This window comes from Setaria italica, chromosome III (assembly GCF_000263155.2).
Source record: "Setaria italica strain Yugu1 chromosome III, Setaria_italica_v2.0, whole genome shotgun sequence".
Taxonomy (NCBI): domain Eukaryota; kingdom Viridiplantae; phylum Streptophyta; class Magnoliopsida; order Poales; family Poaceae; genus Setaria; species Setaria italica.
In genome coordinates, this window is record NC_028452.1 from 38,486,054 (window position 1) to 38,505,213 (window position 19,160).

Here is a 19,160-nt window from a genome sequence, read left to right on the forward strand (position 1 = left end):
GATCACCGGAAAGTATTTATAGGCCAGGTTGCAGTCCGGATTCATTTTCCTCCTTTTTCTAATTTCAAGAATTAATTTTAGATTCAAAAATAATTTCAGAAAATCCTGAAATCGTAATTAAATTACGAAAAATAATCCAAAAACTCCAAAAATTTCAGGAAAAATCTTGGAGATGATTTGGGAAATGAGGAACCCAAATAAAATACTTGGAGCTCCTGAAAATACTTGTAGAACCATCCAAAAATTGGATTAAACTTTAGAAAAATAGAATAAATTCCAAAAATCTGAAAAATTCTTAGAGGAACCTAATCATCGTCTGAATGCATTTTAAAACTTTTTCACACTCAAGAAATAAGAAATGCAACTAGCATGAATGCAACACACATAAACCTATGGTTCGTTATGTTAATTTTAGAAAAAGATATTCATGCCTAATAAATTCACAAAGAAACTTTAAGACCATAAACGAACTCAAACAAATTCTAAAGAAATTCTAATTAATTCTTTTAATGTGCAAATTATAAAAATTATGGTGTTACAATCCACCACATCGCCGAGCTCGTAAGTCTTTTGTTGATCAAACTGTGCTATCCCCAGTGACAGTGAGCTGCTGATGTCGTCGCCGCATGGATCCTTGCATTGCAGTGGTCGGAGGCGGCGAGGGCAATGATGGTGGAGGCGGAGTGGAGGATAACTGGGTACCCGCCGTCCATGGAGGAGTACATGTCGGTGGCGCTGCCGTCATTCGTGCTGGGCCCGATCATCCCAGTGTCGGCCTACCTCGTCGGCCGGAGCCGCCGGAGGCAGCGTTCGGGTGCCCAGAGTACGGAGAGCTCTTCCGGCATATGAGCCCATGCGATCACCTCGTGAATGACCTCCGGTTGTACGAGAGGGAGGAGGAAGGGAATGTCAATAGCGTCCTGCTACTGGCTGGCGATCCTTACTGTGGGTCTGTGGCGGCGGTGACATCCAGGCGGCGAAGAGGGAGGTCAGGAGCGTCATGAAGGCATCCAGGATGGAGCTCTTGAGGCTGGAGGTCGGAGAGGAGGGGGGTTCGGTGCCCGGGCCATGCAGGAGGCTGTTCTGGAACATGAGCAAGGTGGTTCACCTGTTTTACATGGACGGGGACGGCTATGCATCTCCAACGGAGATAGTGCGCGCGGCGAACGCGGTGGTGCTCGACCCACTGTGGCGGCTACCGGCCGGGGAAGATCGTCGACTCATCGGCCACATACAGTAAATCTGGACTTGCATACTTGTCGTGATATATCACGGCTGGACAAAGAGTGAGCTCTAATAATACATGCATGAAAATATCAATTTGAGCCATGCCATGTGAGCCCATATTAACAAGGAAAAATTAGAAAGAACGATGTTTCCGAAAAATACCACCGGAAGATCTTCGTCACGTAAAATACCATCGAAAAAAAGAACTGTTACCTGAAAGTAGCATTCCGTCACATTTGCTGTTAACGCCGCAGACTCCGTGGAGAACATGTCCGGCTGGAGAAAGAACACGACGCGCACCACACCTTCAGCGTCCGCACCACGCGCCGCTGCCCAGCTCCAATTGTGACCCACGCGAGCCACGGCCTATTCCCGGCAGAGTTCATGAACGGGGACGCCGTGCGCGTCATGCCGGCCTGCGGCCAGGGCTTCCGGACACGCTGCATCGAGCGCTGGCCAGGCCGCCATGCCCGTGCTCCGGCCGTAGCGCCGCCTGCTGGTGGAGCCGAAACTTCCAGGCAGAGGCTGCTGCCGCATCATCATGAAGGCTGAGGCCCCAGGCCCCCAGCAGCCAGAGTCGCATGTCCTACCGCTGCCTGCTTTCGGTGCCAGCACAGGCCTCGCCACGCACATCCTGCTTGATTGGTAGCAATGCGTTACAAGGCGCTCCAATGTCCGATCCATGGCTATGTAATTGATTGAGTTTAGTATAGAACAGAACAGTTAACTCTTTTGCTTCAGAATTTCATCATGGATTCACGGAATTTTACCTCCATGGCCTGTCGATCGAAGAGGTTCTCCGTTCTCGTTCGTTGGCACCGTGCTTCCGGCCGGCGGTTTGTCGTCCTGGGCATCGCGTCTGTTGCAGCGGCCAGCGGCACGGGCTTGGGCGGGCTTGCACGGCGAGCTCCTTACGGGATGCCAAGCCCAAGCAGCAGGAGGAAACTGCACAAGCTATACGCTGCGGCCCGCGCCGAGCTCTGCGGTGCCGCAGTTCGCGTCAAGCTGTCGAGCTCCAGGACATTGGCAAGGTGCGCCACCACGCAGCTCAGTCGGACCAGCCGCCTCGTCAGGCCCACCCCACCGGCCGGGATCCGCCCCTGACCAGGGCTCCGCCGATCTACGCCACTAGACTTAGTGGCGGATCTATGATTTTATCAATCATAGGATATGCTAAAAAAAATTTTATGCAGTTCGATAAAACCATTTACAATTCGATAAATTCAAAGATTAAGCTAGAAACAATAACAAATCATAATATAAATAGTTCGAAATATAGCATAAAAGAAACTTACAATGTTACTTGTCTGCTTTGTTTACCCACCGCTTTTTGAATGACATGAATGTCTTGATTATATCTTCTTCATTCACTTGGAAGAAAATATCCCGCTCAATGAATGTGACTAGACAATCATCCAAAACACTGCCACCTAGTTTATTCCTTGACTTTGTTTTCACTTTAACCATTGCAGAAAATACCCTTTCAACACTCGCTGTTGCCACTGGTAAAAGCAATATCAATTTGAGAAGCAAGTAAACCATATCATACACTTTGTGCCTCCGTGTTTGAACAAGTTTAACTGAGAAATCAACGATGCTATCTAGACCCTTGAAGCTATCATCTCGTTGCATGTCATCAATATAATTATCAAGTTGTAATTCAAGTTTTAGCAAATCATTATTAGAGAAGTCCTTAGGATAAAATTCAGCCAATCTATGTACCTTCTGTGCATCAAACGAAGCAAATGAATTGGAAGGACTGAAGGCTGACATACACGAAAGTAGCTCCATATTGATCTCATCAAACCGATTATCAAGCTCTTGCCTAATTTGATCAATGACACCAATATATACTTCTCTTCTAAAATGATCATCATTTGTTTGGTTTCGAGCACGGGCATACCTTGCTGATTTTCCATACGACACATAATCACCATCCATAGCAGGAACTTCAACATCATGTTTAATGCAAAAAGAAGTGACCCTCTCAAGGAAGTGGTCCCAACCATCAGACCTTAACTGTTGCATTTTGTTCTTTGCCACATTAACAAGGGAGATTGCATTAAGAATATCTTGATCCCTTCTCTGCAAACACTCTGATAACTCATTTGTGTATCCAAAACTAATAAACATTAAGTGCACAAAGAAAATAAACTCAAAAGTTTCAAATGCTCCAAGCACAAAATGTATCTTTGTCCAATCATCCTTATGTGAAATATCATCACCAAGATCAATGAGCACATCATGGATTGAGGAATACATTGTAATGATGCTGCATATAGTTTTGTAATGAGAGCCCCATCGAGTTTCACCAGACCTAGGCAAACTCATCTCTTGATTTAATCCACTCCCTGATTCAAGTTCACCACACTCAAGTGATTTCTTGATATTCTCAAGCCTAGCAGTTTGAAGCATACCATGACTCTTGCAAGAAACTCCAATAATATTCAATAAGATAGATACTTGATCAAAAAAGCTCTTACAATCAGTATTTCTCTTGGCAACAGCAACAAGAACTAGTTGGAGTTGATGTGCAAAGCAATGAATATAATAGGCAGAAGGTGATTCTTGCATGATCAATGTTTTAGCCCTTTAATATCTCCTTTCTTATTGTTGGCCCCATCATAACCTTGACCTCTAATTTGAGTCATAGTCAATCCATGACTAACAAATAAACCCTCAATAGCTTACTTAAGTGACAAAGAGGTAGTATCATCTTCATGAACAACTCCAATAAAGTGTTCACAAGGCCTTCCAAGTTTATCAACATAACGCAAGCAAAGAGCTAGTTGTTCTTTATGTGATATGTCACTGGACTCATCAGCTAAAATTGCATAGGGCTCATCATCAAGTTCTTCAATTATTTTCTTTCTAGTTTCTTTGCACAACAATGAATAATTTATTTTTGTATCTCTGAGCTAGTTAAGGTGCAATTACCTGGAGCATTATTCAAGACATACTTGTTCACTTCATCACTATTTCCTGCGAGAAACTTCAAAAGTTCAATGAAATTTCCTCTGTTGCTAGATTCTTCATTTTCATCATGTCCACGAAATGCCAATCTTTGATGCAAAAGAAACTTGATACATCTAAGTGAATATGTCAACCTTTTCTTATAAAGACGAAGATCCTCATCAATCCACTTCTCAATGTGATAATCAATTGCTACCTTGGGATTTATAAAACCAATGTATCTCTCCTGAGCTGCATTGTGTGCCATAGAACCACTATGTTTGAGAAGTGCTTTGTTTCCTATATTCCAATTATTCAATCCTCCAACAATAAATGTATTTGACCTAGCACCCTTCTTGAACAAGTAGCATATAAAGCAAAACGCACAATCCTTCTTGATACTATATTCAAGCCACTCATGATTATACATCCATACATAATTGAATTGGCGATCCCTACCTCCAATTTTTCTTGATGGAAAATCATGATTAACAGGTTTGAATTGACCTTTAATAATATATGCTCTTCGAATTGCATCTTGATCATTAATATGATAACTTTTAATGGGCTGTCTTTCACCTGGATCATGTGGAAGGGGATTGATGTCATAAACTGGCGGCTGTGATGTGGGTGGTTGTAGTGGCGGAGGCGAGGGCACAGGATCCACGATTTCTTCAACTACCACTCTATCATGCTCTTGATTCAGTTCTTCCACAAAAGTTTCAACTGGAGATAGGATAGTGCTTGAAGCAGCTGCTGCCTTCTTTGCTGCATGTTTCTGAAAAAGAGATGCAATATCTCCGCCTCTCTTCATAATCCAACCGTTCTGAAAAAACAATGTCTATGTAATGTAAGTACAACAACTAACTAGACATTATAGCAAAACAAACATGTAACGATAGAATCATATTTTAAATTTTCGGATAGAAAACTTACAAATCACAACCTCACACGATATTAAGTTAAGAATGCTGATGGATTGACAGTCTGTTCAATAAACTCACGAACTGAAATAAAAAAAGCACTCATACATAAATAAATAAAAATATTTAAGAATATATGTCTTTTCAAATAAGAAAAAAAATAGAAGATTGATTCATCTTAAACCTCCTCGTGGTTTGTGGACGATGAGAAATTTTCCTTGTGGACCATCAGAAGTTTTCGAGCACAAAATCCCCACGCAGTTGCGCACTTGCGCAGACGCGCTGTCCCTGGTGGCCTGGTGCGGCGGCCGGCGGCACCGCGGCGGAGCCGCGAGAGGATGGGAGGAGTCCTGGCGGGCGGAGGAGTTGTAATCGTCGAGACGTGGAGTCTGATGCGTCAAATCATGGGCCAATCTTGTACCAGAGGCAAGCAAGCAGTCTACACACAGTACGTCGTATCCACGCAACACAAGTCGCAATCGGCAGGGGGCCAAAAGCTGGGCCTGGGCATCGTCTGCCTTGCATCGTCTGCTAGGCCTAGGAATCGGTTTTTGCAGCTTGATTTCTCACGGATGTACACGTAAAGTGCTGGATCCCAGGGTATGCCGGGGCCCACCCGGCATACCCTATAGCTCCGCCCATGCCGGACTCCATCCTACACAGATCCACCACCTTTGGAGCTCGGGGAAGAAGAAGGTGAGAGGACTGTCTGCCAGAGCTCAGCGTCGGAAGAAACTGAGGACTTACCAAAGTTTCACACCGTTAGCTCCAAACTGTGATAGAATGCTATTTTCAAGTAACGTCCATTCCATTCTTTCAATGGTATTTCACGTGACGGAAGTCTTTTGATGGTATTTTCTAAAAATGACGTTCTTTCGGTGCTGTAGAAACAATTTTCCCAAGAATGCGTATACAACAGTGATCCGTGTGAGCCCAGCCGGTATCTAGGAAACTGGTAATTTCCATGTGAGCCTGCGCGCCGCCCATGGCAAGGTGTGCCTAGAGGCCACTTCAAAATCTAAGAAGGCCAAGATGCCAGAACAACCAGAGGATGATAAATGATCTCTGCTGTTATTCTATTTCCCTCTTTTGTTACTTACGGAAACAAAAACAATGTTGGCTGTGTTACTAGTGTGTCTCTGTTTATTGTCAATGCTTTATAAGCAGACAGTTACTCAACTTTATGTTCCTTTGAAAGGCCTATATACTCTGTGTCTCGCCTTTTTACTGGTTTATATTACCCCACGTTCTGGAAATGTGGAGGTCACTTTGGTTACTCATTGTTCGTTCATAGATGAATAATTCCTAGTCTTTTCGATCATGGAAAGTGCTCTCTTGGAATGTACGGGGGAGCAACTCTGATAAGAAATGGACTCCATCAGGGATAAAATTATTGAAGCGAGTTGTGATATAGTCTGTCAGCTAGAAACAAGAAGGGCCTTCTTTGATATGATGGCTATTAAGCAATTCTGCCCAAGATATATAAATATATTTATTTTTCTCCCTTGTGAGGGTGCATCCGGTGGTTCAGCTATTATCCAGAATGGAAACAAATTTGATGGGGAACTAATGTTTGAAAATGAATATGCTCAATCGGTAGAATTCACATCACTTCATTCTCGTGACTACTGGATCCTTTCTAATATCCATGCTCCATGTTATGATGAAGGTAGAGTTCATTTTATTAACTGGTTCAAGAGGATCTCAATGCCAAACAATATTGATTAGTGTTGGTATTTCTTATGGCCTAAAGATTAATTCGAGATTAGTTCTGCAAGCATATAGAATAACTATTGTGGCATTTCACCCGGGAGTATTCCAAAGTCTCATATTTATATTTTCACGGGGAAGCACTAGTGGCATATACAGATGATCGGTAAATAAATTCTTGGAACATTACCACAACTTAATGGACTACAACCCAGTGAGGGTAACGATAGATAGAAGTGATAATTGTGACACAGAGGAGATCCAAGATAAATAAAAGAGAACAAGCGGACTAGCTAGTTGGGAGGACAACGAGACAAGATGAGACTAGTTTCCTAAAGTGAACTATCCATTGGATCAACTTCTAATAGAAACTAAACTAGATATAGCATCGGCTAAAGAATCCTTATCCTAATTCTCCCTAGCTTCTGGTGGCTAAGACACACCACCCCGGAAAGGGATGGGAAGGAGAATGATCGTGCCTACCACTAAATCCTACAGGCCAGAACTAACATGGTGGACTATGTAGAGCGAACATGGCTGTCACCACCTTCCGACTACCACAACTATACCGTTGAACTGGGTACAAATCAAGTCAGAGATAAGTTCTAGGTACCGCACCTACAACTAGTCACCGAGATATCCTCTGAGAATCTAACGAAGGAAACTCCTTGTCCAATCACAACAATTGGACTCAGATGTGAACCCGCTAAGAAAGATTCTAAAGGTAAATCAACTAGAGCCTAAGCCAACCCACAATAGTCTAAACTAGAAATATTGCAACTAGAATAAAGTAGATGCGGAATATGAATTGACTCAATGAAAGATTGAACTTATATTGATAACTCAAGTCTTATAAAAGGATAAAGGAAAAGATACAAGAGCTTATACCAGAACCTCTGAAAACTACTCTGGAACCCCAAGGCGAAGCTCGACTTGACTCTAACTCCCAACTAAACTATCTTACTCTACTAAGTGGCAAATGGGAGTGGAGAGCACCTTCTTGGTGTGTGTCCTATTTTGGCGCGAAATGGTCCTATTTATAAGTCTTGGAGGGCAGAGGGGTACTTGTAGGAGCAAACCAAGGTCGGTTGGGTGTGGGTCCCAGGTCAGCCGAACTGGGGAGGTAGGTCGACCCTATGATCCACCACCTTCACTTGATCAATGCATGAGGATGGCTCCTGGACGTCGGTTGCTTGCATGCAAATGGGCGGTTGTGCTTCGTGGTATTCAAGGGATGGTTCGGCTAACCCTACCCCTTGTGCCCGAAGCCATTCGTTGCATCGTCTTGTCTTGTGGATGTCCTGGATTCCTCTATGGGGAAGTTGTTCAGTGAAGTTCTTTTATCTTGTGGGATCATGGATCCAAGGGAGGCACACCTTGTCCTCAGGATCATACCGACATTTGTCCAATGCTTGGAATTGGTCCTGGGTGTGTTTCCTCGTGCATGTGTGAAGCTAGACCATAGGGGGACACATAGGCTGGGTCGGCCGACCCTATGAGTTTAGCCTACCTAGCCATAGTCCGCAGTTCTCGTCTAGAGTTTGTTCTCTTGTCTCCTGCAACAGATATGCACCAAAACTTGTGGAACTTCATTATTCAAATAAAAATATGCCTATGGATTGGTTCATAGTTCATTATTTCCGAGAATTTGATGGTTGATTTAGAAGTAGCTCATTGCATGGGAGACTTCTATATGATCACGAAAATTGAAGATAGAAACAAACCAGGAGCAAATATAAAAAACATTTTACTCTTTAATGAAGCCATAAGTGCGCTAGGACTGGTGGAAATCCCTTTAAAGGGCAAGAAGTTTATATGGTCCAACAAGCAAGATTCACCTCTTCTAGAAAGATTAGATTGGTTCTTTACATCTGTGTGCTGGAAAAACCACTATCACATGAGCTTAGCTCACTCCTTAACAATGGAAACTACTGATCATGTACCATGCATTGTATCTACCAGTACTGACATACCTAATTAAAGCAAAGATTTTCATGTTTGAAAATTACAGGATGGAACATGAACACTGCAAATTAAAATAGCTAAGATCATCACTGCAAAACTAAAGAATCTTAGAAGAGTTCTAAATGCTTGGAGGTCAAATATTTCCAGTCTTGTTGACTCCATCTCCAACATCAAGCCTTTAATTGAATTCCTGTGGATTTACTGGAAGAGCACATGGACCTGCTTGCCTTGCATGAATGGAACTTCAGAGGATCTTTGAACCAGCTCCTCGTATCTTTGCTAAACCAACAGAAGAGTTATTGGAAACAAAGAGGAACATTCAAATATGTGAAATATGGAGATGGTTATACTAAGTTTTTCTATCCAAATGCCACTATAAAATCCAGAAAGAATGCCATCACATCTCTCACAGACTCAAATTGCAACGAATGTTTTGATCATAATAGCAAAGCAACAATTCTGTGGAAGGTCACTAGTAGAAAACTGAGTATTAGTCCCGGTTGGAAGGGTGCAAATCTCTCAAAAAACTATCTGGGATAAAGCAATCGAGACAAAAGGGGGTGTCTTTTATCCCGGATCCCTCAATCGGGACTAAAGACACCCTTTAGTCCCAGTTGGTAATACCAACCAGGACTAAATGGGCTGCCACGCCAGGCGTGGTACATGCCCCCTTTTATCCCGGTTAGTAATACCAACCGGGATAAATGGTTTTGCAAAAAAAAATTGCAAAATAAATAAATCCCCGAGGGGTCCCAGGGAGGCCCCCCACACAGTCGCACGTCACAAGTCACGCGATTTTCACGCGAAATATGCGCGTGCGCGGTTCGTGGGATTCGAACCCACGACCTCAAGCCTCGCGCGTAGCTTCCTTGCCATCCCACCTACACACCACATCTGACTATATAGGGGATCCAATCCTTTTATACTAACTCGTGGGGGACCCTTTTATCCCGGTTGGTTCCAACCGGGATAAAAGACCCCCTTTTTGTCTCGGTTGGTATTACAAACCGGGATAAAAGGGTCCCAAGAATTTAGTTCTGCCCCATCCACACATGGGGGACCCTTTTATCCTGGTTGGTGTCGTGAGCTTTAGTCCCGAGTGGTAACACCAACCAGGATTAAAAGGGTGACCTTTAGTCCAGGTTATTCTTACCACCCGAGACAAAAGGGTCCCCCATGGGTAGCTGATTTTTTCACCTGGGACTAAAAGGTCCCCCACGGGTGGCTGATTTTTAAACCGGGACAAAAGGTGACTTTTAGTTCTGGTTGTAAATACCAACCGGGAGTAAAGCTCCGCGCACCGCCTTTTATACCAGGCCTACTTTAAACCGGGATTAAAAGGGGGCGCATCGAAAGTCAGTTCTCTACTAGTGGGTGTTCACGGATAGATTGGGAAGATCTGAATTCACTGATACCAATCACAATTTGGCTGACTTTCTGAAAGCTCATCATGATATACCCTAGAATTCTAGAACCTTTTTCCAAACATGAAATTGGTAATGTTATTAAGAATTTACCATCAGACAAATCCCCTGGTCCGGATGGCTTTAATACAAATATTTTTAAAAGTGTTGGACCATCAACTACAATGACTTCTATGCTCTCATTGATAGCTTCCATAAAGGTGATATGTGCATTCTAGGTATAAATGGTTCTCATGTTACTTTAATCCTAAAGAAAGATAATCCTTCCTCAGTTTTTGACTACAGAACCATTTCTCTGCTCAAATGTTCTATTAAAATTATCACTAAACTCCTGGCAAATAGACTCCAGACCAAGATTATGGAGCTCATTCATCTAAACCAATATGGGGTCCTCAAATATAGAATAATTCAGGATTGTCTAGCTTGGTCATTTGAGTACTTACACTTATGCCATTAGTAAAGAGCTAGTCATTCTAAAGCTTGACTTTGAAAATTCTTTCTACAAGGTGGAACATCAATTCATGCTCCACATTATGAAACATAAGGGTTTTGGCTAGAAGTGGTTTCATAAGGTGCAAATGATTTTCAATTTAGGAACATCTTCCATCTTATTAACTGATGTGCGTGGAAAATTTTTCCATTGCAGAAGAGAGGTTCGACAAGGTGATCCTCTATCACTACTACTTTTGTGTTCTTGCTGCAAACATCCTTCAAAAAGTAATAAATAGGGCTAAAAATGATAGAATTATGAATTAGCCCATACGAATGGGTGCTGGATCAGATTTTCCAAAATTTGAATATGCTAATGATACCCTTATCATCTTTGAAAGTGATGAATCTCAACTATCTTCCCTCAAGGATCTACTGAACAACTTTGTGTCATCCTCAGGTCTCAAAGTAAATTATTCAATGCCAGTGATAGTGCCAATAAACACACGACTGATCTGCTATTTTCACTGCCTGCGAATTCATCGGCTCAGAGTGGGATCAAGGCATCAAGCCGATGGAGTTCTTCGATGTGACTTTGAATATTGCAATCAGACGTCATTGGCTCTAAAGACAAGTATCGGACTTCTATAATTAGTTTCGAAACATGAAGCATTCATACTCCGAAACTGGCAGGCTGTGTTGACACCGAATTATCAGACTTCTATAGTTAGTTTCGGAACATGAAGCCTTCATACTCCGAAACTAGGGGGCCTGTGTTGACACCGAATTTTGGAAATATGCTCTGAAAGGAAGGAATCGGCCGATGATGCAAAAATGATGAAATCTTTTAAATAAGGCTATTTGCGAGCTGGCCGCAGAAATCAGGAACACGTGTGTATGAAGAAAGAGAAAGCAAGAAAGCTAGAAGATTAAAAGAAGGAAATCAACTCACGTACGGGAGGTTGAATAAAATATTCTAGAGATTAAGTTGGTTAGGGATAAGCTTGGTTAGAGATAGAGTTGGATTAGTTAGAGATAGAGTTTTTTTTATTAGAAAAAATTGCGTACGTGACTTGCCTTGTAGGTGATTAGATGCCAATTATGTAATGTCAAAGATCATCCACCCTATAAATATAAAGGGTCGTGGCCATTGTAAATCATCACACGATCAATACAACATATTTATTTTTTATTTACCTTTTCGGCTTCACGCCATTCCATTAGGAGTAGGAGTAATGTAGCTTCTCGAGAAGTTCCTTCTAGCAAGCTGGGCTGCATCGACCTCGATCTCCGGCAAGCTGCAAGTCCCCGTCAGGTGTACTAGACTTCAACCACCGGGCGCATCGCTGTGGTTTCGTCTAGTTTCATCTACCAGTTATCGAGTATCTTGGATCTGACTTACGGCGCATCGCTTCTGTCTCGATCTACGGTATTCACCAGTTATCCCGCCTTGATTAAGCTTGCATCGACTGATATTTATCTATTCTATCATCTTGCCGTTCTGTTTGCTTTAATTAGATTTAGATCGGCTCATCATAGATGATAGATCGCTTGATAGCGTGTTGCATCTTAATCCTGGCTACCCTTCGAGTGCAGTTGGAATTAAGTTCCATTGTGATTAGATTCATCGGCTGGCAGGGTCTGAATTGATGTCCTGCTGAGTGTTTCTAGGTTGCAACTACCAGGCGCATCGTTGTGGTTTCACCTAGGAATATTGGTGGTGACATTAGTTTAGATCTCATCAGTTTGTGGCTCTAGCTATGGTGGAGCGAGAACTCGACGACGCTCTGTCTCCTATCGGCTGTCTAGCCGATGGTTATTATGAAGTTATGTTGAATCGGCTTGAATAGCCGATGAGCCATTTGCATTCATCAGGATGTTGGAATCGGCCTCATGGCTGATATTTTGTTTATCATGATTTATTTTGCTACACCATTATCGCTACTGGTGCTCGGATCACATCGGCCTGATCGGCCGGTTGCCTCCGACTTCACAACGACTATCATCTCCTTGTCAGTTGAATGGTCAAACTGACTGGCACGCCCACGCACACCACGCGCACCAATTTGAATTTTGCACTGGAGTTAAGCAGATCTCCCAGGTCCTCATGTGCTGATGCAGGGTCCACCACCACCAGGATTTTGCGTCAACACACACCTAAAGACAAACTGTCACTTTAATTATCCACTTTTGGGCATGCCCCTGGGTCTCACAAAACCATCTGTAAAAGGCTTTATGCTTCTTGTGAAGAAATGTGAGAGTAGAATGCTGGTGACCTCAAATCTCCTCTCTCAAGGTGATAAGCTTATCTTAGTCAACTCAGTTTTAACCTCTCTCCCAACTTTCATCATGTGTACCATGAAAGTACATGCCACTGTCATAAAACAAATTGATAAGTATAGAAACCATCTTCTATGGAGAGGCTCTAATTTAAATGCTAAAATTAAAGCCTCCAAAAGCTGTATTGGAAATGGTGTGTTTGCCCAAGGAAGAAGGAGGCCTAGGGGTTCTAGATATTAAGACTCAGAATGATGCCCTCCTAATGAAAAATCTTCATAAATTCTTCAATCATGCAGACCTGCCATGGGTCTACCTTGTCTGGGATAATTACTACACTAATGATAAGCTCCCAAGTTAAGAAAGGTTCATTCTGGTGGAGAGATATCCTCAAAATGTTACACCTCTACAAAGGTATGGCCATCCCTATCCCTCAAAATGGGAGATCATTATATTTGTGGAATGATCTGTGGTGTGGCCTAGTGCCTAGTATCAGTTTTCCAGAGTTGTTCTCTTTCACAAAATACAAGAACATCAACCTAATGAAAGCAGTTGCCACTGAAGAACTATACTCACTATTTCATCTACCCTCATCTATGGAGGCATATGAGCAATTCTTACAATACAGAATAATATTGATGCTCTTCAACATACATCTGGGGATCAAATATTTATAGTTCAAACAAAGCTTACAGAATAATGAAGGGGCACTCAAACATCCATCCAGCATATAAATGGTTATGGAATAGCTGCTGCAAGACGAAACACAAGGTTTTCTTCTGGCTTTTGCTCAAAGATAGGCTCAACACAAGAGATATTTTACAAAGAAAGAATATGGAACTTCAAATTAACAATTGTGTGCTCTACAATGACAATAGTCTCGAAACCATTCTCCATCTCTTCTTATGTTGCCCCTTTGCAAACTATGCTGGGAGCTTACATTTCTTTGACAGTCTCTCAGGGTATGATAACGTGCATTCTCTCAAAGGGCAAATTGAAAGGCCTTTCTTTATGGAGGTAATGGTTATTATGACGTGGAGTATACATATGGACATCCAGAAATAATCTCATCTTCGACAACCAGATACCTACAGTTCAGAGATGCAAAGACACTTTCAAGAAAGAATTTCCTATATGGTTATCCATGGAGCAAAGAAGAAATACCACCCTAGTATAGATATCTGGCTATCTTTGTTGTAATTTCTTTTCTTCCTTTTCTCTTTGTACATTTTCCTATTTTTATTAATATATAACCAGTAGGAGCTTGCCCTCCTGTTTAAAAAAAAAAAAAACTGGCCGCCTCAGGCCTAGCAAGCAGCAGGGGCCTTGAGCCCGCAACATATCTACCGATCTACTCCTCTATACTGAAGTGCCTCGAATCGGCGCAAGCTGAGGGGGTTAGGCCTTTTGTATAGCTGTTTCACGTACGCAGTCGCTGGCAGGTGGGCCAGCAACCACAACCATCTTTTTTTTACGTCCTATAGCATTTGACACAATGCTCCTATCTAGCACGTTCCTCTTCTTGGGCTACAACGGATATTTTATGGGTCTAAACTCCCGTTTTAGCAAAATTTGTCAACATCAGGCTTTTTACACCCTTATATCATCATAACACTCCATACTTCAAGCATTTAAGGCAGCTTGTGAATATATGAAAAAAATAGTCCCTCCATTCCAAGAAAAATGTAATTACAATTTTATCCTAAGTCGAACTATACTAGGGGTAACTAATTTTAAAGAGAAGAGTATAACATTATAACACCAAATAAATATAGTTAGATTCATCATTAGATATTTTCATAGTACATTATTTGGTGTTATTAATAAATATTGATAATATTTTCTAATTTTAGTTTGAAGAAATAGGAGGGGCAAGTCCCTAATGATTAATTATATTAAAAGGAAAGAATAACAATACATGTGCATGAAATAAAAAATAAAGAAAAAAAGAAAAGTAAGAGGAAAAAAGGGTAGTTTGAGTTAGGGCAAAACAAGAATTGCATTTTTTAGATAGAGGAAATGTATAATACTCCCAGATTTTTTTAGAGAATGGAAATATATCCATCCTCTGGAATCAACGCACACAACCAAGTTCTTACAGAGTCTTCATCTTCATTGCTGATCATAAAAAATAAAAGGATAAAGAGTACTCATATGAGAAAAATATTCTTAAATAATGTTTAATATTTCTTATCCATCCATTCTTAACTTAAAATTCCCAATGCCTCCATTGATGTGCTATCAAACGGATGGTCTCCTTTATGTCCTTATGCCACGTTAATAAATAGCGACCACTATGTTCCTTGAAGGTAACCTCCCAAGCGAATAAAGATCATCCACGAGCAACCGAGCACGAATAGGAAATGCTGAAACACTAGATGGATCTCCATTTACTATAAGAGTAAATTGTCCCATTTAATACGGATTCCATATAAGGTGGGAAATTGTAGCCTATTCATTGTCATCCGTTGCGAGGATCAACAATTGGAGGCCCGACATGAGGGCCTGCACCCTGCAGTGATGGGTATAATGTGTTAGATGAGACTGTTAAATTACAATTTTCAGTCTTTACATTACAATTCACAAAATATTTATTTGGAAGCATTGTACGTCTCGAGTACAAGTTGGGATGATTCCAATGGTTAATTGTAGACCTAAAAAACAAATAATATTTGTTGTACGAGAATGGAATTGGTGTAATTGGTTCTACCCTACTACTGAGTCTCTCGTAACCGGATTATATATGAGTACACTACTTAGGGGCAAGGAGTCTCCCTTAGAGACAAGGTAAGTGAGGATTACAGTCAATTCTAATCTACCATATATAGATATTCCAATGGAGTCTAATATTTGTATACGAAAGGCAGAACCACGCGTGTGGCACACGTTACCAAAACTCAAAGGGGATGCAAATTTCAGATATTCCTAACAGTTGATGTAGAAAGTGTTAGTGTAATCTGGCCCACTGCCAATAAAATACATGAACTTCATCCGGAAAAAAACACGAACTTCGTAACTACAAATTACTTCTGCGAATGGTTTCTTTTTTTAAAAAAAAAAATACAATACTGATGCAAAACGCTCCATGCATGCACACTCACCGTTGTAAACTCATGCATATACAGCATTTGTGAGTAGGATAGATAGCGGATAGAGTGGTTTAGTGTTTGTTTTTGGGGTTATCTTTTTTTCCACTAAGGTTCAAACCCGAATTTCATTACTTTACAAAGTCTGTCCAGTCAACCCTACAGTTCAGAAAGAAAAGACAAACTACTTAAAGATACCGGGATAACACGGCACACAGGGCTGTCACCTGTGTCACAGGATTTTTACAGAGTTATATGTGCAGTTTAATTATTTGACAGTTCATAAAATTTGCAAGAAGAATATCTAAGGAATTTTTTTATTATGCACATACCGGAGGGCCCGGTCGACCGAACGACAGTTGAAGACAAAATAACATCAACAATGCGATTACGATGGCAGCAAGTTGGAGCAGATGATGCATCTGGGTGCTTATGTGTGCGGAGAACACCATCCTATCTTACACTATGTGTTGGGAATGCTTTCGTTTGTTTGTAAGTTATTAAGGTAGAACAACTCCAGGCAACTATATATAAGCACTCTTACCGTGTGCTGTACGTGATGGCGCCATTTACCCACTCCCATTCACACGATGGCGCCGACTACAGTGATGGCCTCAGACGGTGAGAAAACAAGAAAACGCGTCTTACGGGCTTGACACGGAGACTTGTGATTGGCCGGGAGAGACGACTCGCGTTCACGACCGAGTTCATTCCATGCATGTGTCAAGTACAAACTTTTGTCGAGGAGCACACGTGTTTTCTGCATCTCCTCCCAGACAACGACACTGTACTTACTACTTAGCCAGGCGTGGTTTGTAGATGTACAATGGAAAAGCTTCCCCGGGAATAAAAGAACCCGACAGATAGAGATTTCTCGCCAAACACGCAGCCGAAAGTTTTCGCTGCGTGTGCTTTTTTCATTCTGAATTCCTTGTCTCCAATAGTATGGAGCGTGTTGTCAAAATGCCCCCACGATGGTGGATTCCCGGCCCACTTCTCTCCAGTAGATAAAATGGACATCGATCCTCAACAAAAATGTCAAAATGAGTTGGACCTGAATACTAATGCTAACATTAGTCAAGGTCTAAATTTTGTAGTCCCCGAAAGCATTTTAGTCCCTGTTGGTAACACCAAACGGCACTAAAACCAACCCTTTAGTCCCAATTTCTAATATCAACCCAGTACTAATACTTCTCAATCTTCTGAATTGAGACAGGAAGAAGTATATTATACTTGTTTTTTCCCCACTAAAGTGCTTGAGAAAGGAAGAAGGCAATAATTTGTGTGGATACTACGTCTGGGAACACATGAATAGTTTTGTGCATGGCAAGGTGCTGTCGTCGCATGATCTAGATGTACGTAAAATAAAACTATTAATAATTAATTATTTTCTAGCTCCTTATATTTAATTGTTTGTGTAACATTCACATATTTCCAAATTACAGATCTGGAAGATTCAAGAAAAACTCTTGGAGAAAGAGAGGATTTTGGCAATATGTGAAGGTCTCATAGGATTCCTGGTGGGCGAGGTGAGAAATCCCGCGGGAGAATTTTATTACGACGGACGTTCAATAGCCTCACCGAGAAACATCACAACGGGAGGATCCTAGAATGAATTGGACAAATTATTGTATATATAGTAATTGTATAAATACTAGTTTGATTTGTATAATATACTAAGAATTGTATATATATATATTTATATATATGTATATATATATATTACTGCCATAAAATATATATACAAATTGCATAACTTGCATACAATATTAGTATGGAAACAGATTTGAAAAAAAAAGTCTTAAGGATACGTGCATGCGCCATGCAGACGCGCATGCAGGCGCATGCACGTACCCCCTTTAGTCTCTGTTGGTTTTAGTCTCACCGAGACTAAAGGGGATCTTTAGTCCCGGGTGAATGATCCGGTGTAGAGAAGTAGATGGGAAACACCACACGCCCTAATGAGGGGGTGACCTCTATATATATGGCTAATAGGGCTTGGAGTACAAGGAATATCCAAGTGTACAAGGAAAGGATAAATACATCCTAATATACATATATACTTCCTAATACACGCCCGCAGTCGAAGCGGGAGGATCATGAATGCATAGACTGGACCTAAACTTAGTAAACAAAGGAGTTGGCAGGTCCTTTGTCATGATGTCCGCGAACTGGTGAGGGATGGCACATGGCGGACCCGAACCTCACCCAAGGCCACCCTCTCACAGACAAAGTGAATATTAGTCTCGATGTGCTTCGTGCGCCAATGATGCACTGGGTTGGCTGTTATGTAGACAGCACTCACGTTATCATAGTAAACAATAATGGCCGAAGCAAGCAGGACATGAAGCTATTGAAGAAGTTGACGCAGCCAGCAACACTTTGCCATAGCATGAGCCAAAGCTCGGTGCTCCACCTCAGCACTAGAATGAGACATCGTGGTCTAGCGCTTGGAGGATCAAGACACCAAATTGTCGCCGAGGTAGACGTAGAAGCTGGAGGTGGAGCGTCTAGAGTCCGGGCAGCCATCCCAGTTGGCGTCGGAGTAGGCAGTCAGAGACTGAACAGGGCTGGTGCCGATGTGAAGCCCGAAGGAGAGCGTGCCCTTCACATAGCGCAGGATGTGCTTGATCAGGGCCATGTGGGGCTCGCACGTGTCATGCATGAAGAGTCACACCTGCTGAACCGCATATGCGAGGTCAGGTCGAGTCAGAGTGAGGTACTGAAGGGTCCCAGCAAGACCCTGATACTCAGACCCGTCCTGGAGCTTGGCGTCGTCATGTGCCAAAAGCTTAGCATGAGTGTCAACGGGACCCGTTGTAGACTGACACTCAACCATGCCGGCATGCTGGAGGAGATCCAGAGCGTACTGTCGCTGAGATAGGAACAGGCCCTAGGAGGAACGCATGATGGAGATGCCGAGGAAGTGGTGTAGGTCACCAAGATTCGTCATGGCGAACTCGGAGTGAGGACGCCCCATGATGTGCCGAAGAAGAGTCGAGGATGAGGCGGTAAGGATGATGTCATCGACATAGAGCAGCAGGTAGGCGATGCTCGGTTGGAGGTGTCGGAGGTGGAGGCAATGAAGCCGAGCTGTCCAAGGAAGGAGGCGAACTGCTGGTACCACGCCCTCGGGGCCTGCTATAGTCGATACAAGGACTTCTGCA

At 42.3% G+C, this 19,160-nt stretch overlaps 2 long non-coding RNA genes across 2 annotated transcripts; both read right to left on the reverse strand.

Moving 5' to 3' along the window:
* Positions 1–1,380: 1,380 nt before the first annotated feature.
* Positions 1,381–2,297, reverse strand: LOC111256835. The gene is made up of 2 exons (XR_002677134.1): positions 1,998–2,297; positions 1,381–1,861 (listed from the first exon to the last, which is right to left on the reverse strand). It is a non-coding gene; the product is annotated as an uncharacterized LOC111256835 (long non-coding RNA).
* A 12,702-nt stretch (positions 2,298–14,999) lies between these two features.
* Positions 15,000–16,483, reverse strand: LOC111256656. Its single transcript, XR_002676817.1, has 2 exons — positions 16,326–16,483; positions 15,000–15,419 (listed from the first exon to the last, which is right to left on the reverse strand). It is a non-coding gene; the product is annotated as an uncharacterized LOC111256656 (long non-coding RNA).
* Positions 16,484–19,160: the final 2,677 nt, after the last annotated feature.